Source organism: Carassius gibelio, chromosome A11, assembly GCF_023724105.1.
Source record: "Carassius gibelio isolate Cgi1373 ecotype wild population from Czech Republic chromosome A11, carGib1.2-hapl.c, whole genome shotgun sequence".
Lineage (NCBI taxonomy): Eukaryota > Metazoa > Chordata > Actinopteri > Cypriniformes > Cyprinidae > Carassius > Carassius gibelio.
Window position 1 is genome coordinate 24406525 of NC_068381.1, and position 25962 is coordinate 24432486.

The 25962-nt window shown below is 45.1% G+C and overlaps 6 non-coding genes across 6 annotated transcripts; all 6 read right to left on the bottom strand.

Annotated features, from left to right (window-relative positions):
• Positions 1–2295: 2295 nt before the first annotated feature.
• On the bottom strand, positions 2296–2367 carry trnae-cuc (transfer RNA glutamic acid (anticodon CUC)). Its single transcript has one exon. It is a non-coding gene; the product is annotated as a tRNA-Glu (tRNA).
• A 1848-nt stretch (positions 2368–4215) lies between these two features.
• trnae-cuc (transfer RNA glutamic acid (anticodon CUC)) lies at positions 4216–4287 on the bottom strand. The gene has a single exon. It is a non-coding gene; the product is annotated as a tRNA-Glu (tRNA).
• A 3744-nt stretch (positions 4288–8031) lies between these two features.
• Positions 8032–8103, bottom strand: trnae-cuc (transfer RNA glutamic acid (anticodon CUC)). Its single transcript has one exon. It is a non-coding gene; the product is annotated as a tRNA-Glu (tRNA).
• A 1857-nt stretch (positions 8104–9960) lies between these two features.
• On the bottom strand, positions 9961–10032 carry trnae-cuc (transfer RNA glutamic acid (anticodon CUC)). Its single transcript has one exon. It is a non-coding gene; the product is annotated as a tRNA-Glu (tRNA).
• A 13254-nt stretch (positions 10033–23286) lies between these two features.
• trnae-cuc (transfer RNA glutamic acid (anticodon CUC)) lies at positions 23287–23358 on the bottom strand. Its single transcript has one exon. It is a non-coding gene; the product is annotated as a tRNA-Glu (tRNA).
• A 1857-nt stretch (positions 23359–25215) lies between these two features.
• On the bottom strand, positions 25216–25287 carry trnae-cuc (transfer RNA glutamic acid (anticodon CUC)). The gene has a single exon. It is a non-coding gene; the product is annotated as a tRNA-Glu (tRNA).
• Between the last annotated feature and the right edge of the window lie 675 nt (positions 25288–25962).

The window sequence follows — 25962 nt, forward strand, 5'->3', positions numbered from 1 at the left end:
CGGTTAGGATTCCTGGTTTTCACCCAGGCGGCCCGGGTTCAACTCCCGGTATGGGAATGCATGCTCCTTTTTGCTTCCCTCCTCAAAAATCCAGCAAATCTTCCTGCACCAGAAGTGACTTTTTGGCCAGCAGTAGAGCTACAGAACCCTGATATGTCGAGGTTCTGACTAGCCCTTAGCCCCTTCGATAGCTCAGCTGGTAGAGCGGAGGACTGTAGGTTGGAGTGTTGGCCATCCTTAGGTCGCTGGTTCAACTCCGGCTCGAAGGAGGTGTTTTTTTCATGTTCCCACCAATGTTTTGGCTTGGAGCTGGCTTTCTCACAGCTGTCAGCAGAGCTTGAATTCGCAGTCCACAATTGGAAGGCAAAAGAGCTTTCCCTGACCGGGAATCGAACCCTGGCCGCGGCGGTGAGAGCGCCGAATCCTAACCACTAGACCACCAGGGAGGGATGGTGGGCTGGAGGGCTCGTGGGCTGCTGGGCTGGTGGGCTGGAGGGCTGGAGGGCTGGTAGTCTGTTCTCCTGATAACAAGGTGAGAATGAGCAGACATCAATGCTTGCCACCGTCACATCGAAAACCAACAAGTCTGTAACAATCGGGGGTCTTTACTGTTGGTGGGCCAGTGGCGCAATGGATAACGCGTCTGACTACGGATCAGAAGATTCTAGGTTTGACTCCTGGCTGGCTCGCTCTGTGCTTGTTTTTCTCCGGCTTATTTTGTTGTTGTGTTTTTTTTTCTCCAAAGTCCAAAAGAAAAGGCAACTCTCTAGGCATTCTTCTATTTTTTCCAAAAAAAGGCACATTCTGCACACCCATTCCGATGTCTAGGGGAGACACGGACATGCTTTGGTATTGCCATTCGTCTCACAAAATGCAGGCTGGTGGGCCAGTTGATTCTAGAATGAACAATTTCATCGCTACTCTGTAACCGCTTTACTACTTTGAAGGGTGCAATGCCATGTGGTTTTGATGTCACAGGCTTGCCATTTTGAAGCCTTATCACTAATTGCCACCTGGACATTGAGAATAATTTGTAATCTGCATTAAACTGAACGAGCGAATAATCAGCATATTAAAAATTGGTCTCACTTTCATTATTAACCTCACAACATGTCAGTTTTGTACCTTGACAGACCGACGATAGGCAGTTTTTCCTCTAGATAACGGTTGCCATGTGTGTTTTCAGATGCATGACACAAGTATTTTCACCTGGACAAGACCTTAATTACCAGTTCGAGGTATAAATTCAGCAATCACAGGATTCTGGCCAAAAACCTGAACCATGTGTGAGTCAACAAACATGTCCCATGAATGCATGCAACACTATATATTTCAGTAAACCGTCCCTTCGGATGATTCTTGTATTGCCAAATTATTATCACATTGTTACAGTCACACACCAAAAGCAACAGGCCACTACAAAACCCTGCGCCCACACTGGCCACATTTATGGAAAGTGGCCCACAAGCTTGTGGCCAGTTAAAGCTGGCCAGTTCCCATATGGTCTAGCAGTTAGGATTCCTGGTTTTCTCGTACGCAGCCAGGGGTTGACTCCAGTTTTTCCTCTAGATAAAGGTTGCCGTGTGTGTTTTCAAATGGATGACACGAGTATTTTCACTTGGACAAGAGCTTAATTACCAGTTTGAGGAATCAATTCTGCAATCACAGGAATCTGCCCAAATACACTGAACCCCCGGGTTGAGTGAAAAAACAGATTCCCTGAATGCATACAACACTATATAATTCAGAAAACCGTCCTTTTGGATAATTCTTGTTTTGCCAAATTATTATCACATTGTTACAGTCACAGAACTAAAGCAACAGGCCACTACAAGGTCCTGCGCCCACGCTGACCACATGTATGGAAAGTGCGCCAGAAGCCCATGGCCAGTTTAAAGTGTCCAAATCCCATATGGTCTAGCGGTTAGGATTCCTGGTTTTCACCCAGGCGGCCCGGGTTCAACTCCCGGTATGGGAATGCATGCTCCTTTTTGCTTCCCTCCTCAAAAATCCAGCAAATCTTCCTGCACCAGAAGTGACTTTTTGGCCAGCAGTAGAGCTACAGAACCCTGATATGTCAAGGTTCTGACTAGCCCTTAGCCCCTTCGATAGCTCAGCTGGTAGAGTGGAGGACTGTAGGTTCGAGTGTTGGCCATCCTTAGGTCGCTGGTTCAACTCCGGCTCGAAGGAGGTGTTTTTTTCATGTTCCCACCAATGTTTTGGCTTGGAGCTGGCTTTCTCACAGCTGTCAGCAGAGCTTGAATTCGCAGTCCACAATTGGAAGGCAAAAGAGCTTTCCCTGACCGGGAATCGAACCCGGGCCGCGGCGGTGAGAGCGCCGAATCCTAACCACTAGACCACCAGGGAGGGCTGGAGGGCTCGTGGGCTGCTGGGCTGGTGGGCTGGAGGGCTGGAGGGCTGGTAGTCTGTTCTCCTGATAACAAGGTGAGAATGAGCAGACATCAATGATTGCCACCGTCACATCGAAAACCAACAAGTCTGTAACAATCGGGGGTCTTTACTTTTGGTGGGCCAGTGGCGCAATGGATAACGCATCTGACTACGGATCAGAAGATTCTAGGTTCGACTCCTGGCTGGCTCGCTCTGTGCTTGTTTTTCTCCGGCTTATTTTGTTGTTGTGTTTTTTTTCTCCAAAGTCCAAAAGAAAAGGCAACTCTCTAGGCATTCTTCTATTTTTTCCAAAAAAAGGCACATTCTGCACACCCATTCCGATGTCTAGGGGAGACACGGACATGCTTTGGTATTGCCATTCGTCTCACAAAATGCAGGCTGGTGGGCCAGTTGATTCTAGAATGAACAATTTCATTGCTACTCTGTAACCGCTTTACTACTTTGAAGGGTGCAATGCCATGTGGTTTTGATGTCACAGGCTTGCCATTTTGAAGCCTTATCACTAATTGCCACCTGGACATTGAGAATAATTTGTAATCTGCATTAAACTGAACGAGCGAATAATCAGCAATTTTGCGGATTAAAAATTGGTCTCACTTTCATTATTAACCTCACAACATGTCAGTTTTGTACCTTGACAGACCGACGATAGGCAGTTTTTCCTCTAGATAACGGTTGCCATGTGTGTTTTCAGATGCATGACACAAGTATTTTCACCTGGACAAGACCTTAATTACCAGTTCGAGGTATAAATTCAGCAATCACAGGATTCTGGCCAAAAAACTGAACCATGTGTGAGTCAACAAACATGTCCCTTGAATGCATGCAACACTATATATTTCAGTAAACCGTCCCTTCGGATGATTCTTGTATTGCCAAATTATTATCACATTGTTACAGTCACACACCAAAAGCAACAGGCCACTACAAAACCCTGCGCCCACACTGGCCACATTTATGGAAAGTGGCCCACAAGCTTGTGGCCAGTTAAAGCTGGCCAGTTCCCATATGGTCTAGCAGTTAGGATTCCTGGTTTTCTCGTACGCAGCCAGGGGTTGACTCCAGTTTTTCCTCTAGATAAAGGTTGCCGTGTGTGTTTTCAAATGGATGACACGAGTATTTTCACTTGGACAAGAGCTTAATTACCAGTTTGAGGAATCAATTCTGCAATCACAGGAATCTGCCCAAATACACTGAACCCCCGGGTTGAGTGAAAAAACAGATTCCCTGAATGCATACAACACTATATAATTCAGAAAACCGTCCTTTTGGATAATTCTTGTTTTGCCAAATTATTATCACATTGTTACAGTCACAGAACTAAAGCAACAGGCCACTACAAGGTCCTGCGCCCACGCTGACCACATGTATGGAAAGTGCGCCAGAAGCCCATGGCCAGTTTAAAGTGTCCAAATCCCATATGGTCTAGCGGTTAGGATTCCTGGTTTTCACCCAGGCGGCCCGGGTTCAACTCCCGGTATGGGAATGCATGCTCCTTTTTGCTTCCCTCCTCAAAAATCCAGCAAATCTTCCTGCACCAGAAGTGACTTTTTGGCCAGCAGTAGAGCTACAGAACCCTGATATGTCGAGGTTCTGACTAGCCCTTAGCCCCTTCGATAGCTCAGCTGGTAGAGTGGAGGACTGTAGGTTGGAGTGTTGGCCATCCTTAGGTCGCTGGTTCAACTCCGGCTCGAAGGAGGTGTTTTTTTCATGTTCCCACCAATGTTTTGGCTTGGAGCTGGCTTTCTCACAGCTGTCAGCAGAGCTTGAATTCGCAGTCCACAATTGGAAGGCAAAAGAGCTTTCCCTGACCGGGAATCGAACCCGGGCCGCGGCGGTGAGAGCGCCGAATCCTAACCACTAGACCACCAGGGAGGGCTCGTGGGCTGCTGGGCTGGTGGGCTGGAGGGCTGGAGGGCTGGTAGTCTGTTCTCCTGATAACAAGGTGAGAATGAGCAGACATCAATGCTTGCCACCGTCACATCGAAAACCAACAAGTCTGTAACAATCGGGGGTCTTTACTTTTGGTGGGCCAGTGGCGCAATGGATAACGCATCTGACTACGGATCAGAAGATTCTAGGTTCGACTCCTGGCTGGCTCGCTCTGTGCTTGTTTTTCTCCGGCTTATTTTGTTGTTGTGTTTTTTTTCTCCAAAGTCCAAAAGAAAAGGCAACTCTCTAGGCATTCTTCTATTTTTTCCAAAAAAAGGCACATTCTGCACACCCATTCCGATGTCTAGGGGAGACACGGACATGCTTTGGTATTGCCATTCGTCTCACAAAATGCAGGCTGGTGGGCCAGTTGATTCTAGAATGAACAATTTCATTGCTACTCTGTAACCGCTTTACTACTTTGAAGGGTGCAATGCCATGTGGTTTTGATGTCACAGGCTTGCCATTTTGAAGCCTTATCACTAATTGCCACCTGGACATTGAGAATAATTTGTAATCTGCATTAAACTGAACGAGCGAATAATTAGCATATTAAAAATTGGTCTCACTTTCATTATTAACCTCACAACATGTCAGTTTTGTACCTTGACAGACCGACGATAGGCAGTTTTTCCTCTAGATAACGGTTGCCATGTGTGTTTTCAGATGCATGACACAAGTATTTTCACCTGGACAAGACCTTAATTACCAGTTCGAGGTATAAATTCAGCAATCACAGGATTCTGGCCAAAAAACTGAACCATGTGTGAGTCAACAAACATGTCCCTTGAATGCATGCAACACTATATATTTCAGTAAACCGTCCCTTCGGATGATTCTTGTATTGCCAAATTATTATCACATTGTTACAGTCACACACCAAAAGCAACAGGCCACTACAAAACCCTGCGCCCACACTGGCCACATTTATGGAAAGTGGCCCACAAGCTTGTGGCCAGTTAAAGCTGGCCAGTTCCCATATGGTCTAGCAGTTAGGATTCCTGGTTTTCTTGTACACAGCCAGGGGTTGACTCCAGTTTTTCCTCTAGATAAAGGTTGCCGTGTGTGTTTTCAAATGGATGACACGAGTATTTTCACTTGGACAAGAGCTTAATTACCAGTTTGAGGAATCAATTCTGCAATCACAGGAATCTGCCCAAATACACTGAACCCCCGGGTTGAGTGAAAAAACAGATTCCCTGAATGCATACAACACTATATAATTCAGAAAACCGTCCTTTTGCATAATTCTTGTTTTGCCAAATTATTATCACATTGTTACAGTCACAGAACTAAAGCAACAGGCCACTACAAGGTCCTTCGCCCACGCTGACCACATGTATGGAAAGTGCGCCAGAAGCCCATGGCCAGTTTAAAGTGTCCAAATCCCATATGGTCTAGCGGTTAGGATTCCTGGTTTTCACCCAGGCGGCCCGGGTTCAACTCCCGGTATGGGAATGCATGCTCCTTTTTGCTTCCCTCCTCAAAAATCCAGCAAATCTTCCTGCACCAGAAGTGACTTTTTGGCCAGCAGTAGAGCTACAGAACCCTGATATGTCGAGGTTCTGACTAGCCCTTAGCCCCTTCGATAGCTCAGCTGGTAGAGCGGAGGACTGTAGGTTGGAGTGTTGGCCATCCTTAGGTCGCTGGTTCAACTCCGGCTCGAAGGAGGTGTTTTTTTCATGTTCCCACCAATGTTTTGGCTTGGAGCTGGCTTTCTCACAGCTGTCAGCAGAGCTTGAATTCGCAGTCCACAATTGGAAGGCAAAAGAGCTTTCCCTGACCGGGAATCGAACCCGGGCCGCGGCGGTGAGAGCGGCGAATCCTAACCACTAGACCACCAGGGAGGGCTGGAGGGCTCGTGGGCTGCTGGGCTGGTGGGCTGGAGGGCTGGAGGGCTGGTAGTCTGTTCTCCTGATAACAAGGTGAGAATGAGCAGACATCAATGCTTGCCACCGTCACATCGAAAACCAACAAGTCTGTAACAATAGGGGGTCTTTACTTTTGGTGGGCCAGTGGCGCAATGGATAATGCGTCTGACTACGGATCAGAAGATTCTAGGTTCGACTCCTGGCTGGCTCGCTCTGTGCTTGTTTTTCTCCGGCTTATTTTGTTGTTGTGTTTTTTTTCTCCAAAGTCCAAAACAAAAGGCAACTCTCTAGGCATTCTTCTATTTTTTCCAAAAAAAGGCACATTCTGCACACCCATTCCGATGTCTAGGGGAGACACGGACATGCTTTGGTATTGCCATTCGTCTCACAAAATGCAGGCTGGTGGGCCAGTTGATTCTAGAATGAACAATTTCATCGCTACTCTGTAACCGCTTTACTACTTTGAAGGGTGCAATGCCACGTGGTTTTGATGTCACAGGCTTGCCATTTTGAAGCCTTATCACTAATTGCCACCTGGACATTGAGAATAATTTGTAATCTGCATTAAACTGAACGAGCGAATAATCAGCATATTAAAAATTGGTCTCACTTTCATTATTAACCTCACAACATGTCAGTTTTGTACCTTGACAGACCGACGATAGGCAGTTTTTCCTCTAGATAACGGTTGCCATGTGTGTTTTCAGATGCATGACACAAGTATTTTCACCTGGACAAGACCTTAATTACCAGTTCGAGGTATAAATTCAGCAATCACAGGATTCTGGCCAAAAAACTGAACCTTGTGTGAGTCAACAAACATGTCCCTTGAATGCATGCAACACTATATATTTCAGTAAACCGTCCCTTCGGATGATTCTTGTATTGCCAAATTATTATCACATTGTTACAGTCACACACCAAAAGCAACAGGCCACTACAAAACCCTGCGCCCACACTGGCCACATTTATGGAAAGTGGCCCACAAGCTTGTGGCCAGTTAAAGCTGGCCAGTTCCCATATGGTCTAGCAGTTAGGATTCCTGGTTTTCTTGTACGCAGCCAGGGGTTGACTCCAGTTTTTCCTCTAGATAAAGGTTGCCGTGTGTGTTTTCAAATGGATGACACGAGTATTTTCACTTGGACAAGAGCTTAATTACCAGTTTGAGGAATCAATTCTGCAATCACAGGAATCTGCCCAAATACACTGAACCCCCGGGTTGAGTGAAAAAACAGATTCCCTGAATGCATACAACACTATATAATTCAGAAAACCGTCCTTTTGGATAATTCTTGTTTTGCCAAATTATTATCACATTGTTACAGTCACAGAACTAAAGCAACAGGCCACTACAAGGTCCTGCGCCCACGCTGACCACATGTATGGAAAGTGCGCCAGAAGCCCATGGCCAGTTTAAAGTGTCCAGATCCCATATGGTCTAGCGGTTAGGATTCCTGGTTTTCACCCAGGCGGCCCGGGTTCAACTCCCGGTATGGGAATGCATGCTCCTTTTTGCTTCCCTCCTCAAAAATCCAGCAAATCTTCCTGCACCAGAAGTGACTTTTTGGCCAGCAGTAGAGCTACAGAACCCTGATATGTCGAGGTTCAGACTAGCCCTTAGCCCCTTCGATAGCTCAGCTGGTAGAGCGGAGGACTGTAGGTTGGAGTGTTGGCCATCCTTAGGTCGCTGGTTCAACTCCGGCTCGAAGGAGGTGTTTTTTTCATGTTCCCACCAATGTTTTGGCTTGGAGCTGGCTTTCTCACAGCTGTCAGCAGAGCTTGAATTCGCAGTCCACAATTGGAAGGCAAAAGAGCTTTCCCTGACCGGGAATCGAACCCGGGCCGCGGCGGTGAGAGCGCCGAATCCTAACCACTAGACCACCAGGGAGGGATGGTGGGCTGGAGGGCTCGTGGGCTGCTGGGCTGGTGGGCTGGAGGGCTGGAGGGCTGGAGGGCTGGTAGTCTGTTCTCCTGATAACAAGGTGAGAATGAGCAGACATCAATGCTTGCCACCGTCACATCGAAAACCAACAAGTCTGTAACAATCGGGGGTCTTTACTGTTGGTGGGCCAGTGGCGCAATGGATAACGCGTCTGACTACGGATCAGAAGATTCTAGGTTTGACTCCTGGCTGGCTCGCTCTGTGCTTGTTTTTCTCCGGCTTATTTTGTTGTTGTGTTTTTTTTTCTCCAAAGTCCAAAAGAAAAGGCAACTCTCTAGGCATTCTTCTATTTTTTCCAAAAAAAGGCACATTCTGCACACCCATTCCGATGTCTAGGGGAGACACGGACATGCTTTGGTATTGCCATTCGTCTCACAAAATGCAGGCTGGTGGGCCAGTTGATTCTAGAATGAACAATTTCATCGCTACTCTGTAACCGCTTTACTACTTTGAAGGGTGCAATGCCATGTGGTTTTGATGTCACAGGCTTGCCATTTTGAAGCCTTATCACTAATTGCCACCTGGACATTGAGAATAATTTGTAATCTGCATTAAACTGAACGAGCGAATAATCAGCATATTAAAAATTGGTCTCACTTTCATTATTAACCTCACAACATGTCAGTTTTGTACCTTGACAGACCGACGATAGGCAGTTTTTCCTCTAGATAACGGTTGCCATGTGTGTTTTCAGATGCATGACACAAGTATTTTCACCTGGACAAGACCTTAATTACCAGTTCGAGGTATAAATTCAGCAATCACAGGATTCTGGCCAAAAACCTGAACCATGTGTGAGTCAACAAACATGTCCCATGAATGCATGCAACACTATATATTTCAGTAAACCGTCCCTTCGGATGATTCTTGTATTGCCAAATTATTATCACATTGTTACAGTCACACACCAAAAGCAACAGGCCACTACAAAACCCTGCGCCCACACTGGCCACATTTATGGAAAGTGGCCCACAAGCTTGTGGCCAGTTAAAGCTGGCCAGTTCCCATATGGTCTAGCAGTTAGGATTCCTGGTTTTCTCGTACGCAGCCAGGGGTTGACTCCAGTTTTTCCTCTAGATAAAGGTTGCCGTGTGTGTTTTCAAATGGATGACACGAGTATTTTCACTTGGACAAGAGCTTAATTACCAGTTTGAGGAATCAATTCTGCAATCACAGGAATCTGCCCAAATACACTGAACCCCCGGGTTGAGTGAAAAAACAGATTCCCTGAATGCATACAACACTATATAATTCAGAAAACCGTCCTTTTGGATAATTCTTGTTTTGCCAAATTATTATCACATTGTTACAGTCACAGAACTAAAGCAACAGGCCACTACAAGGTCCTGCGCCCACGCTGACCACATGTATGGAAAGTGCGCCAGAAGCCCATGGCCAGTTTAAAGTGTCCAGATCCCATATGGTCTAGCGGTTAGGATTCCTGGTTTTCACCCAGGCGGCCCGGGTTCAACTCCCGGTATGGGAATGCATGCTCCTTTTTGCTTCCCTCCTCAAAAATCCAGCAAATCTTCCTGCACCAGAAGTGACTTTTTGGCCAGCAGTAGAGCTACAGAACCCTGATATGTCGAGGTTCTGACTAGCCCTTAGCCCCTTCGATAGCTCAGCTGGTAGAGCGGAGGACTGTAGGTTGGAGTGTTGGCCATCCTTAGGTCGCTGGTTCAACTCCGGCTCGAAGGAGGTGTTTTTTTCATGTTCCCACCAATGTTTTGGCTTGGAGCTGGCATTCTCACAGCTGTCAGCAGAGCTTGAATTCGCAGTCCACAATTGGAAGGCAAAAGAGCTTTCCCTGACCGGGAATCGAACCCGGGCCGCGGCGGTGAGAGCGCCGAATCCTAACCACTAGACCACCAGGGAGGGATGGTGGGCTGGAGGGCTCGTGGGCTGGAGGGCTGGAGGGCTGGAGGGCTGGTAGTCTGTTCTCCTGATAACAAGGTGAGAATGAGCAGACATCAATGCTTGCCACCGTCACATCGAAAACCAACAAGTCTGTAACAATCGGGGGTCTTTACTTTTGGTGGGCCAGTGGCGCAATGGATAACGCATCTGACTACGGATCAGAAGATTCTAGGTTTGACTCCTGGCTGGCTCGCTCTGTGCTTGTTTTTCTCCGGCTTATTTTGTTGTTGTGTTTTTTTCTCCAAAGTCCAAAAGAAAAGGCAACTCTCTAGGCATTCTTCTATTTTTTCCAAAAAAAGGCACATTCTGCACACCCATTCCGATGTCTAGGGGAGACACGGACATGCTTTGGTATTGCCATCTGCTCACAAAATGCAGGCTGGTGGGCCAGTTGATTCTATGAATGAACAATTTCATCGCTACTCTGTAACCGCTTTACTACTTTGAAGGGTGCAATGCCATGTGGTTTTGATGTCACAGGCTTGCCATTTTGAAGCCTTATCACTAATTGCCACCTGGACATTGAGAATAATTTGTAATCTGCATTAAACTGAACGAGCGAATAATCAGCAATTTTGCGGATTAAAAATTGGTCTCACTTTCATTATTAACCTCACAACATGTCAGTTTTGTACCTTGACAGACCGACGATAGGCAGTTTTTCCTCTAGATAACGGTTGCCATGTGTGTTTTCAGATGCATGACACAAGTATTTTCACCTGGACAAGACCTTAATTACCAGTTCGAGGTATAAATTCAGCAATCACAGGATTCTGGCCAAAAAACTGAACCATGTGTGAGTCAACAAACATGTCCCTTGAATGCATGCAACACTATATATTTCAGTAAACCGTCCCTTCGGATGATTCTTGTATTGCCAAATTATTATCACATTGTTACAGTCACACACCAAAAGCAACAGGCCACTACAAAACCCTGCGCCCACACTGGCCACATTTATGGAAAGTGGCCCACAAGCTTGTGGCCAGTTAAAGCTGGCCAGTTCCCATATGGTCTAGCAGTTAGGATTCCTGGTTTTCTCGTACGCAGCCAGGGGTTGACTCCAGTTTTTCCTCTAGATAAAGGTTGCCGTGTGTGTTTTCAAATGGATGACACGAGTATTTTCACTTGGACAAGAGCTTAATTACCAGTTTGAGGAATCAATTCTGCAATCACAGGAATCTGCCCAAATACACTGAACCCCCGGGTTGAGTGAAAAAACAGATTCCCTGAATGCATACAACACTATATAATTCAGAAAACCGTCCTTTTGGATAATTCTTGTTTTGCCAAATTATTATCACATTGTTACAGTCACAGAACTAAAGCAACAGGCCACTACAAGGTCCTGCGCCCACGCTGACCACATGTATGGAAAGTGCGCCAGAAGCCCATGGCCAGTTTAAAGTGTCCAAATCCCATATGGTCTAGCGGTTAGGATTCCTGGTTTTCACCCAGGCGGCCCGGGTTCAACTCCCGGTATGGGAATGCATGCTCCTTTTTGCTTCCCTCCTCAAAAATCCAGCAAATCTTCCTGCACCAGAAGTGACTTTTTGGCCAGCAGTAGAGCTACAGAACCCTGATATGTCGAGGTTCTGACTAGCCCTTAGCCCCTTCGATAGCTCAGCTGGTAGAGTGGAGGACTGTAGGTTGGAGTGTTGGCCATCCTTAGGTCGCTGGTTCAACTCCGGCTCGAAGGAGGTGTTTTTTTCATGTTCCCACCAATGTTTTGGCTTGGAGCTGGCTTTCTCACAGCTGTCAGCAGAGCTTGAATTCGCAGTCCACAATTGGAAGGCAAAAGAGCTTTCCCTGACCGGGAATCCAACCCGGGCCGCGGCGGTGAGAGCGCCGAATCCTAACCACTAGACCACCAGGGAGGGCTGGAGGGCTCGTGGGCTGCTGGGCTGGTGGGCTGGAGGGCTGGAGGGCTGGTAGTCTGTTCTCCTGATAACAAGGTGAGAATGAGCAGACATCAATGCTTGCCACCGTCACATCGAAAACCAACAAGTCTGTAACAATCGGGGGTCTTTACTTTTGGTGGGCCAGTGGCGCAATGGATAACGCATCTGACTACGGATCAGAAGATTCTAGGTTCGACTCCTGGCTGGCTCGCTCTGTGCTTGTTTTTCTCCGGCTTATTTTGTTGTTGTGTTTTTTTTCTCCAAAGTCCAAAAGAAAAGGCAACTCTCTAGGCATTCTTCTATTTTTTCCAAAAAAAGGCACATTCTGCACACCCATTCCGATGTCTAGGGGAGACACGGACATGCTTTGGTATTGCCATTCGTCTCACAAAATGCAGGCTGGTGGGCCAGTTGATTCTAGAATGAACAATTTCATTGCTACTCTGTAACCGCTTTACTACTTTGAAGGGTGCAATGCCATGTGGTTTTGATGTCACAGGCTTGCCATTTTGAAGCCTTATCACTAATTGCCACCTGGACATTGAGAATAATTTGTAATCTGCATTAAACTGAACGAGCGAATAATCAGCATATTAAAAATTGGTCTCACTTTCATTATTAACCTCACAACATGTCAGTTTTGTACCTTGACAGACCCACGATAGGCAGTTTTTCCTCTAGATAACGGTTGCCATGTGTGTTTTCAGATGCATGACACAAGTATTTTCACCTGGACAAGACCTTAATTACCAGTTCGAGGTATAAATTCAGCAATCACAGGATTCTGGCCAAAAAACTGAACCATGTGTGAGTCAACAAACATGTCCCTTGAATGCATGCAACACTATATATTTCAGTAAACCGTCCCTTCGGATGATTCTTGTATTGCCAAATTATTATCACATTGTTACAGTCACACACCAAAAGCAACAGGCCACTACAAAACCCTGCGCCCACACTGGCCACATTTATGGAAAGTGGCCCACAAGCTTGTGGCCAGTTAAAGCTGGCCAGTTCCCATATGGTCTAGCAGTTAGGATTCCTGGTTTTCTTGTACACAGCCAGGGGTTGACTCCAGTTTTTCCTCTAGATAAAGGTTGCCGTGTGTGTTTTCAAATGGATGACACGAGTATTTTCACTTGGACAAGAGCTTAATTACCAGTTTGAGGAATCAATTCTGCAATCACAGGAATCTGCCCAAATACACTGAACCCCCGGGTTGAGTGAAAAAACAGATTCCCTGAATGCATACAACACTATATAATTCAGAAAACCGTCCTTTTGCATAATTCTTGTTTTGCCAAATTATTATCACATTGTTACAGTCACAGAACTAAAGCAACAGGCCACTACAAGGTCCTTCGCCCACGCTGACCACATGTATGGAAAGTGCGCCAGAAGCCCATGGCCAGTTTAAAGTGTCCAAATCCCATATGGTCTAGCGGTTAGGATTCCTGGTTTTCACCCAGGCGGCCCGGGTTCAACTCCCGGTATGGGAATGCATGCTCCTTTTTGCTTCCCTCCTCAAAAATCCAGCAAATCTTCCTGCACCAGAAGTGACTTTTTGGCCAGCAGTAGAGCTACAGAACCCTGATATGTCGAGGTTCTGACTAGCCCTTAGCCCCTTCGATAGCTCAGCTGGTAGAGCGGAGGACTGTAGGTTGGAGTGTTGGCCATCCTTAGGTCGCTGGTTCAACTCCGGCTCGAAGGAGGTGTTTTTTTCATGTTCCCACCAATGTTTTGGCTTGGAGCTGGCTTTCTCACAGCTGTCAGCAGAGCTTGAATTCGCAGTCCACAATTGGAAGGCAAAAGAGCTTTCCATGACCGGGAATCGAACCCGGGCCGCGGCGGTGAGAGCGGCGAATCCTAACCACTAGACCACCAGGGAGGGCTGGAGGGCTCGTGGGCTGCTGGGCTGGTGGGCTGGTGGGCTGGAGGGCTGGTAGTCTGTTCTCCTGATAACAAGGTGAGAATGAGCAGACATCAATGCTTGCCACCGTCACATCGAAAACCAACAAGTCTGTAACAATCGGGGGTCTTTACTTTTGGTGGGCCAGTGGCGCAATGGATAATGCGTCTGACTACGGATCAGAAGATTCTAGGTTCGACTCCTGGCTGGCTCGCTCTGTGCTTGTTTTTCTCCGGCTTATTTTGTTGTTGTGTTTTTTTTCTCCAAAGTCCAAAACAAAAGGCAACTCTCTAGGCATTCTTCTATTTTTTCCAAAAAAAGGCACATTCTGCACACCCATTCCGATGTCTAGGGGAGACACGGACATGCTTTGGTATTGCCATTCGTCTCACAAAATGCAGGCTGGTGGGCCAGTTGATTCTAGAATGAACAATTTCATCGCTACTCTGTAACCGCTTTACTACTTTGAAGGGTGCAATGCCATGTGGTTTTGATGTCACAGGCTTGCCATTTTGAAGCCTTATCACTAATTGCCACCTGGACATTGAGAATAATTTGTAATCTGCATTAAACTGAACGAGCGAATAATCAGCATATTAAAAATTGGTCTCACTTTCATTATTAACCTCACAACATGTCAGTTTTGTACCTTGACAGACCGACGATAGGCAGTTTTTCCTCTAGATAACGGTTGCCATGTGTGTTTTCAGATGCATGACACAAGTATTTTCACCTGGACAAGACCTTAATTACCAGTTCGAGGTATAAATTCAGCAATCACAGGATTCTGGCCAAAAAACTGAACCTTGTGTGAGTCAACAAACATGTCCCTTGAATGCATGCAACACTATATATTTCAGTAAACCGTCCCTTCGGATGATTCTTGTATTGCCAAATTATTATCACATTGTTACAGTCACACACCAAAAGCAACAGGCCACTACAAAACCCTGCGCCCACACTGGCCACATTTATGGAAAGTGGCCCACAAGCTTGTGGCCAGTTAAAGCTGGCCAGTTCCCATATGGTCTAGCAGTTAGGATTCCTGGTTTTCTTGTACGCAGCCAGGGGTTGACTCCAGTTTTTCCTCTAGATAAAGGTTGCCGTGTGTGTTTTCAAATGGATGACACGAGTATTTTCACTTGGACAAGAGCTTAATTACCAGTTTGAGGAATCAATTCTGCAATCACAGGAATCTGCCCAAATACACTGAACCCCCGGGTTGAGTGAAAAAACAGATTCCCTGAATGCATACAACACTATATAATTCAGAAAACCGTCCTTTTGCATAATTCTTGTTTTGCCAAATTATTATCACATTGTTACAGTCACAGAACTAAAGCAACAGGCCACTACAAGGTCCTTCGCCCACGCTGACCACATGTATGGAAAGTGCGCCAGAAGCCCATGGCCAGTTTAAAGTGTCCAAATCCCATATGGTCTAGCGGTTAGGATTCCTGGTTTTCTCCCAGGCGGCCTGGGTTCAACTCCCGGTATGGGAATGCATGCTCCTTTTTGCTTCCCTCCTCAAAAATCCAGCAAATCTTCCTGCACCAGAAGTGACTTTTTGGCCAGCAGTAGAGCTACAGAACCCTGATATGTCGAGGTTCTGATCCAGCAAATCTTCCTGCACCAGAAGTGACTTTTTGGCCAGCAGTAGAGCTACAGAACCCTGATATGTCGAGGTTCTGACTAGCCCTTAGCCCCTTCGATAGCTCAGCTGGTAGAGCGGAGGACTGTAGGTTGGAGTGTTGGCCATCCTTAGGTCGCTGGTTCAACTCCGGCTCGAAGGAGGTGTTTTTTTCATGTTCCCACCAATGTTTTGGCTTGGAGCTGGCTTTCTCACAGCTGTCAGCAGAGCTTGAATTCGCAGTCCACAATTGGAAGGCAAAAGAGCTTTCCCTGACCGGGAATCGAACCCGGGCCGCGGCGGTGAGAGCGGCGAATCCTAACCACTAGACCACCAGGGAGGGCTGGAGGGCTCGTGGGCTGCTGGGCTGGTGGGCTGGAGGGCTGGAGGGCTGGTAGTCTGTTCTCCTGATAACAAGGTGAGAATGAGCAGACATCAATGCTTGCCACCGTCACATCGAAAACCAACAAGTCTGTAACAATCGGGGGTCTTTACTTTTGGTGGGCCAGTGGCGCAATGGATAACGCGTCTGACTACGGATCAGAAGATTCTAGGTTCGACTCCTGGCTGGCTCGCTCTGTGCTTGTTTTTCTCCGGCTTATTTTGTTGTTGTGTTTTTTTTCTCCAAAGTCCAAAACAAAAGGCAACTCTCTAGGCATTCTTCTATTTTTTCCAAAAAAAGGCACATTCTGCACACCCATTCCGATGTCTAGGGGAGACACGGACATGCTTTGGTATTGCCATTCGTCTCACAAAATGCAGGCTGGTGGGCCAGTTGATTCTAGAATGAACAATTTCATCGCTACTCTGTAACCGCTTTACTACTTTGAAGGGTGCAATGCCATGTGGTTTTGATGTCACAGGCTTGCCATTTTGAAGCCTTATCACTAATTGCCACCTGGACATTGAGAATAATTTGTAATCTGCATTAAACTGAACGAGCGAATAATCAGCATATTAAAAATTGGTCTCACTTTCATTATTAACCTCACAACATGTCAGTTTTGTACCTTGACAGACCGACGATAGGCAGTTTTTCCTCTAGATAACGGTTGCCATGTGTGTTTTCAGATGCATGACACAAGTATTTTCACCTGGACAAGACCTTAATTACCAGTTCGAGGTATAAATTCAGCAATCACAGGATTCTGGCCAAAAAACTGAACCTTGTGTGAGTCAACAAACATGTCCCTTGAATGCATGCAACACTATATATTTCAGTAAACCGTCCCTTCGGATGATTCTTGTATTGCCAAATTATTATCACATTGTTACAGTCACACACCAAAAGCAACAGGCCACTACAAAACCCTGCGCCCACACTGGCCACATTTATGGAAAGTGGCCCACAAGCTTGTGGCCAGTTAAAGCTGGCCAGTTCCCATATGGTCTAGCAGTTAGGATTCCTGGTTTTCTTGTACGCAGCCAGGGGTTGACTCCAGTTTTTCCTCTAGATAAAGGTTGCCGTGTGTGTTTTCAAATGGATGACACGAGTATTTTCACTTGGACAAGAGCTTAATTACCAGTTTGAGGAATCAATTCTGCAATCACAGGAATCTGCCCAAATACACTGAACCCCCGGGTTGAGTGAAAAAACAGATTCCCTGAATGCATACAACACTATATAATTCAGAAAACCGTCCTTTTGCATAATTCTTGTTTTGCCAAATTATTATCACATTGTTACAGTCACAGAACTAAAGCAACAGGCCACTACAAGGTCCTTCGCCCACGCTGACCACATGTATGGAAAGTGCGCCAGAAGCCCATGGCCTGTTTAAAGTGTCCAAATCCCATATGGTCTAGCGGTTAGGATTCCTGGTTTTCTCCCAGGCGGCCCGGGTTCAACTCCCGGTATGGGAATGCATGCTCCTTTTTGCTTCCCTCCTCAAAAATCCAGCAAATCTTCCTGCACCAGAAGTGACTTTTTGGCCAGCAGTAGAGCTACAGAACCCTGATATGTCGAGGTTCTGACTAGCCCTTAGCCCCTTCGATAGCTCAGCTGGTAGAGCGGAGGACTGTAGGTTGGAGTGTTGGCCATCCTTAGGTCGCTGGTTCAACTCCGGCTCGAAGGAGGTGTTTTTTTCATGTTCCCACCAATGTTTTGGCTTGGAGCTGGCTTTCTCACAGCTGTCAGCAGAGCTTGAAAATCGCAGTCCACAATTGGAAGGCAAAAGAGCTTTCCCTGACCGGGAATCAAACCCGGGCCGCGGCGGTGAGAGCACCGAATCCTAACCACTAGACCACCAGGGATGGATGGTGGGCTGGAGGGCTCGTGGGCTGGTGGGCAGGAGGGCTGGAGGGCTCGTGGGCTGGTGGGCTGGTGGGCTGGAGGGCTGGTAGTCTGTTCTCCTGATAACAAGGTGAGAATGAGCAGACATCAATGCTTGCCACCGTCACATCGAAAACCAACAAGTCTGTAACAATCGGGGGTCTTTACTAATGGTGGGCCAGTGGCGCTCCATGTCACCTGTAGGTCGTGGTTATTCTTTGTTATGACAGCCAATCACGTTCCCGGCTGCAACCATGAAACTTATATTTTAGCCAATCAGCGCTCGTATCGCAACCGCGAATTTGCCAATCAGCGCTCGTATCGCAACCGCGAATTTGCCAATCAGCGCTCGTATCGCAACCGCGAATTTGCCAATCAGCGCCCGTTCCTCATCCGCGATTCTTCGTAGTAAGTAGATCAATTGATAACATTAAAAACTACCGGAGATTTAAGGATCACTTTTACTGTCTATGGTGAAGAAGAAGAAGATAACGGTCATCGATTAACTTCTAAACAACATTTGCAATGTAAGTGAGTCTTTTATCAATAAAATTACAATACTGGTGCACAAATATGCATTAATTCATGCTTCAAGAATGCACAGATAATCACGAGTTAATGTAAACTCATGAAGGACTAACTTAAACCATTTATTAATGATTACTACATCAGCAACTAATAAACATTCTATATGATTAATAGATTAAGTAATAAATAAATTGTTACCAGTCAAATGTACTTTAATGTATAAGTTGAGTAATAACATTATATTAACTAATGATTTAAATGTATATGTTAATTACTACAGTGGCCAAAGCTATGCACTTCAACTTCCAGTTGTCAGCTTTAATTAATCTTTAGCTAATGATTTGCAAAGGAAACTGAGGAACTGAGTTATAATATAATATTGTGGTATATTATCTAATTGTCAATGTTTTACTATTTTAAAGGTGAGCTTATTGGAGTGGAATATCTTTACCAGCAAACTGGTAAAGTTCTGCAGGACTACAAGTTGGCCATTGAAGAGTCAGAGACTACTGAGGTTGGTATAGAGGTGGATGAAGGTTATGCTGAACTTGAGGAGTTTCAGGACATCACTGTCCCCACCTTTGACACTGAACGGACACCTGCTGCCTCTTCACAAGCATCAGTGTCTGCAGCATCTGCAGCATCATTTCCAACTCCTCCAGCAACCAGCCCCACGTCATCACTGTTTGTGGTCCCTCCATCATCAGTGTCATCTCCTGTCAGCAGCTCACTGCACACTCAATCAAATCTAGAACTCTTTCCTGGAGCACATAGCTGTGAGTTTTACTAAAGTATTCATAAAGGTTTCGTATTTGTTATCACACTAACTATAAATTTGTATTTATCACATTGAAAGGCATAAATACAAATTTAAAATAAATATTTACCTTTTTAATGTTGCCACAGTGGACCGATTATCTGCAGAAACGGATCGTCCAGTTTATTTTTTATGTACATTTACATGTGTGTAAGCATAATCTGGGTTACATTGGATGTGCTTTCATGTGAATATTTGTATTCACTGATGCTATCAAAAGTTCCTAAATTATCTTTCATTTTAGGATTACGTTGGACCTGATAATATTGAGGGGTATGGAGCCGTGCAGGACTTGGCAGAGTTTTTGGTTAGCCTCAGAGACCACCGTCTGGCTTTGCCGGGAGAAGAGTGCATCAAGATCAACTCCCTATGGCAGGCATTGGGGGAGTATGACAAGAAAAAGACCATTTACCCACCACTTAACCAAACCAACCTAAAACAGGGACGATTCAGGGCCACTAAGAAGATTGTGGCCCCAGGTGTGGAGAGCAGCAAAAGGTATGTTACGCTTAGTAAACATAGGGTCTACACATTTTTTATATAAAATATATATAATATATCTGAAACTGGCTGAAATATCACCTAAAACCTGACACCTTCATGACTAGCTTATCTTCCTGTAGCCTGTTAAGTTCAAACTTAGCCTGATTACAACATAAATTATTAGTTGTGATTTACGTTTTATTCTGACTATATATATTAGGTTGCTAAGTATGTTACATTGCTATGAACACAGTTCCAACTGTACATTGGAATATTTAATTTAGAAGAAACAAGGCAATCATTTCTTAAATCATTAAAATCATTTTGTATCATGTTGAGTCAAATAATTTGTCTTTTACTGTACTTTAGTAAGTAGCCATGTAATAAGTGGGATAATATGCAGTCATTATTGTGAAAAAAACCTGACAGGCTGACTAACAACACCCTGTAATTATTCCACAACACAGTAGAGAACTGATTTATTGATATGACATTTCAACATCAATCTAAAAACAAAACAAAGAGAGACAACATAACTATGCGCACATATTATAAATGAACATTTAGACAACACAAAGCAAAACAGACAGCATAGGAAAGGTAAAATAAAAATAAGATCACACAATGAAAACAATCTTACATTAATAATATGTATTCTGTTGTAATTTGCAGGTGTTTCGTTGGGGCTCACAGTCCTGCACAGTGGCCTGACTGCAACCGAAGGCCATTTTCACAAGGCTCTGTGCTCTCTACCCAAACGCGGTGCGCTGTGATGGAATGAGGGTGTCCCGCTTCACTGTGGTAGCATGTGCTTACAAGCACATCCAAGATAGATATATAATATAAACGGTATGTTTATGTTTTTTATTATTATTTTGGCTAATATATGAAAAGTCCACTACAGTGGTAAAAACTATTTTTTTATTTACTTTTTTTTTTAAGCAAATATGTCATAATTGCACTACTGTGGTAAATGTTTGTCTTTGTTTACTATTAATTATTATTATTTTCTTAGTCTGATGTCAAAATTGCACTGCAAATGTTTGTTTTGGTTTTTACACTGATATGTACAAATTTTATTATTGTGGTAAACATTTTTGGTGTATACTGTACAAAATTGCATTACTGTTCTAAATGTTTTATTGGCTTTAAAATATATATGCAGATTAAAAGGGTTGTTAATATTTGCCCTCACACTATTGTTATTGTTCCTATTTGTATTCTCACAATATTTGTAAATGTATATATATTTGCACTGTTGTTATAATTTTATATAATGACTTTATATTTGCAAATAAAAAGGGTTGTTAATCTTTGCACTCACAATGTTTTTGTGCCTATTTCTCACTGTAATTGTAGTTTGCAAAAAAAAAAAACATGTTTTTAAGTATTCCAGTATTACATAACAGTAAAACACACACACAAAGAAACAGGGACTTCCAGAATAAGTCAGAACATATAATAATATAATATAATGTTATACTGTAAAAATAATATATTATACTGAAAAAAAAAGTGTCAGTAAGCGCTGCGTTATTCATGTATTTTGTTATGAAAATGCACAAAAACACAAATCATGTATTTTTGCAATGAATAGTCACGTTTTATCTGTCAAATAATTTCGGCTTTTTTTATCCAGCTGGATGCCTTTGTCCATATAAGGTATTTCCTGTAGCGTGCGTCACATAGTGGTCACAAGTTGGTGCTTCTACGAGTCCGTTTTGGAGTTAATGCGAGAGAGCGCCCTCCGGCGTCCGGTATGAATGAAACGTACATAACGTGTTTGTTTACCCTGGAAAGTTCCCAAATTAAAGTGCGGGGTACGAATTTACGTTCGATTAAATTACGGGGGATAATGATGATTACGCACGCGTGCATCAGCAGCGTCAAAACGAACACATTCCAGGAATTACATCACTGGTCGGAGCGGGCCGCGAACTCGCGTACCTGTGCGTCTTTTAGGATCTTTACCTCGACTAATGGGCGCCGGCCTTGGCGCAATGGATAACGCGTCTGACTACGGATCAGAAGATTCTAGGTTCGACTCCTGGCTGGCTCGCTCTGTGCTTGTTTTTCTCCGGCTTATTTTGTTGTTGTGTTTTTTTTCTCCAAAGTCCAAAAGAAAAGGCAACTCTCTAGGCATTCTTCTATTTTTTCCAAAAAAAGGCACATTCTGCACACCCATTCCGATGTCTAGGGGAGACACGGACATGCTTTGGTATTGCCATTCGTCTCACAAAATGCAGGCTGGTGGGCCAGTTGATTCTAGAAAGAACAATTTCATCGCTACTCTGTAACCGCTTTACTACTTTGAAGGGTGCAATGCCATGTGGTTTTGATGTCACAGGCTTGCCATTTTGAAGCCTTATCACTAATTGCCACCTGGACATTGAGAATAATTTGTAATCTGCATTAAACTGAACGAGCGAATAATCAGCAATTTTGCGGATTAAAAATTGGTCTCACTTTCATTATTAACCTCACAACATGTCAGTTTTGTACCTTGACAGACCGACGATAGGCAGTTTTTCCTCTAGATAACGGTTGCCATGTGTGTTTTCAGATGCATGACACAAGTATTTTCACCTGGACAAGACCTTAATTACCAGTTCGAGGTATAAATTCAGCAATCACAGGATTCTGGCCAAAAAACTGAACCATGTGTGAGTCAACAAACATGTCCCTTGAATGCATGCAACACTATATATTTCAGTAAACCGTCCCTTCGGATGATTCTTGTATTGCCAAATTATTATCACATTGTTACAGTCACACACCAAAAGCAACAGGCCACTACAAAACCCTGCGCCCACACTGGCCACATTTATGGAAAGTGGCCCACAAGCTTGTGGCCAGTTAAAGCTGGCCAGTTCCCATATGGTCTAGCAGTTAGGATTCCTGGTTTTCTCGTACGCAGCCAGGGGTTGACTCCAGTTTTTCCTCTAGATAAAGGTTGCCGTGTGTGTTTTCAAATGGATGACACGAGTATTTTCACTTGGACAAGAGCTTAATTACCAGTTTGAGGAATCAATTCTGCAATCACAGGAATCTGCCCAAATACACTGAACCCCCGGGTTGAGTGAAAAAACAGATTCCCTGAATGCATACAACACTATATAATTCAGAAAACCGTCCTTTTGGATAATTCTTGTTTTGCCAAATTATTATCACATTGTTACAGTCACAGAACTAAAGCAACAGGCCACTACAAGGTCCTGCACCCACGCTGACCACATGTATGGAAAGTGCGCCAGAAGCCCATGGCCAGTTTAAAGTGTCCAGATCCCATATGGTCTAGCGGTTAGGATTCCTGGTTTTCACCCAGGCGGCCCGGGTTCAACTCCCGGTATGGGAATGCATGCTCCTTTTTGCTTCCCTCCTCAAAAATCCAGCAAATCTTCCTGCACCAGAAGTGACTTTTTGGCCAGCAGTAGAGCTACAGAACCCTGATATGTCGAGGTTCTGACTAGCCCTTAGCCCCTTCGATAGCTCAGCTGGTAGAGCGGAGGACTGTAGGTTGGAGTGGTGGCCATCCTTAGGTCGCTGGTTCAACTCCGGCTCGAAGGAGGTGTTTTTTTCATGTTCCCACCAATGTTTTGGCTTGGAGCTGGCTTTCTCACAGCTGTCAGCAGAGCTTGAATTCGCAGTCCACAATTGGAAGGCAAAAGAGCTTTCCCTGACCGGGAATCGAACCCGGGCCGCGGCGGTGAGAGCGCCGAATCCTAACCACTAGACCACCAGGGAGGGATGGTGGGCTGGAGGGCTCGTGGGCTGCTGGGCTGGTGGGCTGGAGGGCTGGAGGGCTGGAGGGCTGGTAGTCTGTTCTCCTGATAACAAGGTGAGAATGAGCAGACATCAATGCTTGCCACCGTCACATCGAAAACCAACAAGTCTGTAACAATCGGGGGTCTTTACTTTTGGTGGGCCAGTGGCGCAATGGATAACGCGTCTGACTACGGAACAGAAGATTCTAGGTTCGACTCCTGGCTGGCTCGCTCTGTGCTTGTTTTTCTCCGGCTTATTTTGTTGTTGTGTTTTTTTTCTCCAAAGTCCAAAAGAAAAGGCAACTCTCTAGACATTCTTCTAGTTTTTCCAAAAAAAGGCACATTCTGCACACCCATTCTGATGTCTAGGGGAGACACGGACATGCTTTGGTGTTGCCATTTCGTCTCACAAAATGCAGGCTGGTGGGCCAGTTGATTCTAGAATGAACAATTTCATCGCTACTCTTTAACCGCTTTACTACTTTGAAGGGTGCAATGCCATGTGGTTTTGATGTCACAGGCTTGCCATTTTGAAGCCTTATCACTAATTGCCACCTGGACATTGAGAATAATTTGTAATCTGCATTAAACTGAACGAGCGAATAATCAGCATATTAAAAATTGGTCTCACTTTCATTATTAACCTCACAACATGTCAGTTTTGTACCTTGACAGACCGACGATAGGCAGTTTTTCCTCTAGATAACGGTTGCCATGTGTGTTTTCAGATGCATGACACAAGTATTTTCACCTGGACAAGACCTTAATTACCAGTTCGAGGTATAAATTCAGCAATCACAGGATTCTGGCCAAAAAACTGAACCATGTGTGAGTCAACAAACATGTCCCTTGAATGCATGCAACACTATATATTTCAGTAAACCGTCCCTTCGGATGATTCTTGTATTGCCAAATTATTATCACATTGTTACAGTCACACACCAAAAGCAACAGGCCACTACAAAACCCTGCGCCCACACTGGCCACATTTATGGAAAGTGGCCCACAAGCTTGTGGCCAGTTAAAGCTGGCCAGTTCCCATATGGTCTAGCAGTTAGGATTCCTGGTTTTCTCGTACGCAGCCAGGGGTTGACTCCAGTTTTTCCTCTAGATAAAGGTTGCCGTGTGTGTTTTCAAATGGATGACACGAGTATTTTCACTTGGACAAGAGCTTAATTACCAGTTTGAGGAATCAATTCTGCAATCACAGGAATCTGCCCAAATACACTGAACCCCCGGGTTGAGTGAAAAAACAGATTCCCTGAATGCATACAACACTATATAATTCAGAAAACCGTCCTTTTGGATAATTCTTGTTTTGCCAAATTATTATCACATTGTTACAGTCACAGAACTAAAGCAACAGGCCACTACAAGGTCCTGCACCCACGCTGACCACATGTATGGAAAGTGCGCCAGAAGCCCATGGCCAGTTTAAAGTGTCCAGATCCCATATGGTCTAGCGGTTAGGATTCCTGGTTTTCACCCAGGCGGCCCGGGTTCAACTCCCGGTATGGGAATGCATGCTCCTTTTTGCTTCCCTCCTCAAAAATCCAGCAAATCTTCCTGCACCAGAAGTGACTTTTTGGCCAGCAGTAGAGCTACAGAACCCTGATATGTCGAGGTTCTGACTAGCCCTTAGCCCCTTCGATAGCTCAGCTGGTAGAGCGGAGGACTGTAGGTTGGAGTGGTGGCCATCCTTAGGTCGCTGGTTCAACTCCGGCTCGAAGGAGGTGTTTTTTTCATGTTCCCACCAATGTTTTGGCTTGGAGCTGGCTTTCTCACAGCTGTCAGCAGAGCTTGAATTCGCAGTCCACAATTGGAAGGCAAAAGAGCTTTCCCTGACCGGGAATCGAACCCGGGCCGCGGCGGTGAGAGCGCCGAATCCTAACCACTAGACCACCAGGGAGGGATGGTGGGCTGGAGGGCTCGTGGGCTGCTGGGCTGGTGGGCTGGAGGGCTGGAGGGCTGGAGGGCTGGTAGTCTGTTCTCCTGATAACAAGGTGAGAATGAGCAGACATCAATGCTTGCCACCGTCACATCGAAAACCAACAAGTCTGTAACAATCGGGGGTCTTTACTTTTGGTGGGCCAGTGGCGCAATGGATAACGCGTCTGACTACGGAACAGAAGATTCTAGGTTCGACTCCTGGCTGGCTCGCTCTGTGCTTGTTTTTCTCCGGCTTATTTTGTTGTTGTGTTTTTTTTCTCCAAAGTCCAAAAGAAAAGGCAACTCTCTAGACATTCTTCTAGTTTTTCCAAAAAAAGGCACATTCTGCACACCCATTCCGATGTCTAGGGGAGACACGGACATGCTTTGGTGTTGCCATTTCGTCTCACAAAATGCAGGCTGGTGGGCCAGTTGATTCTAGAATGAACAATTTCATCGCTACTCTTTAACCGCTTTACTACTTTGAAGGGTGCAATGCCATGTGGTTTTGATGTCACAGGCTTGCCATTTTGAAGCCTTATCACTAATTGCCACCTGGACATTGAGAATAATTTGTAATCTGCATTAAACTGAACGAGCGAATAATCAGCATATTAAAAATTGGTCTCACTTTCATTATTAACCTCACAACATG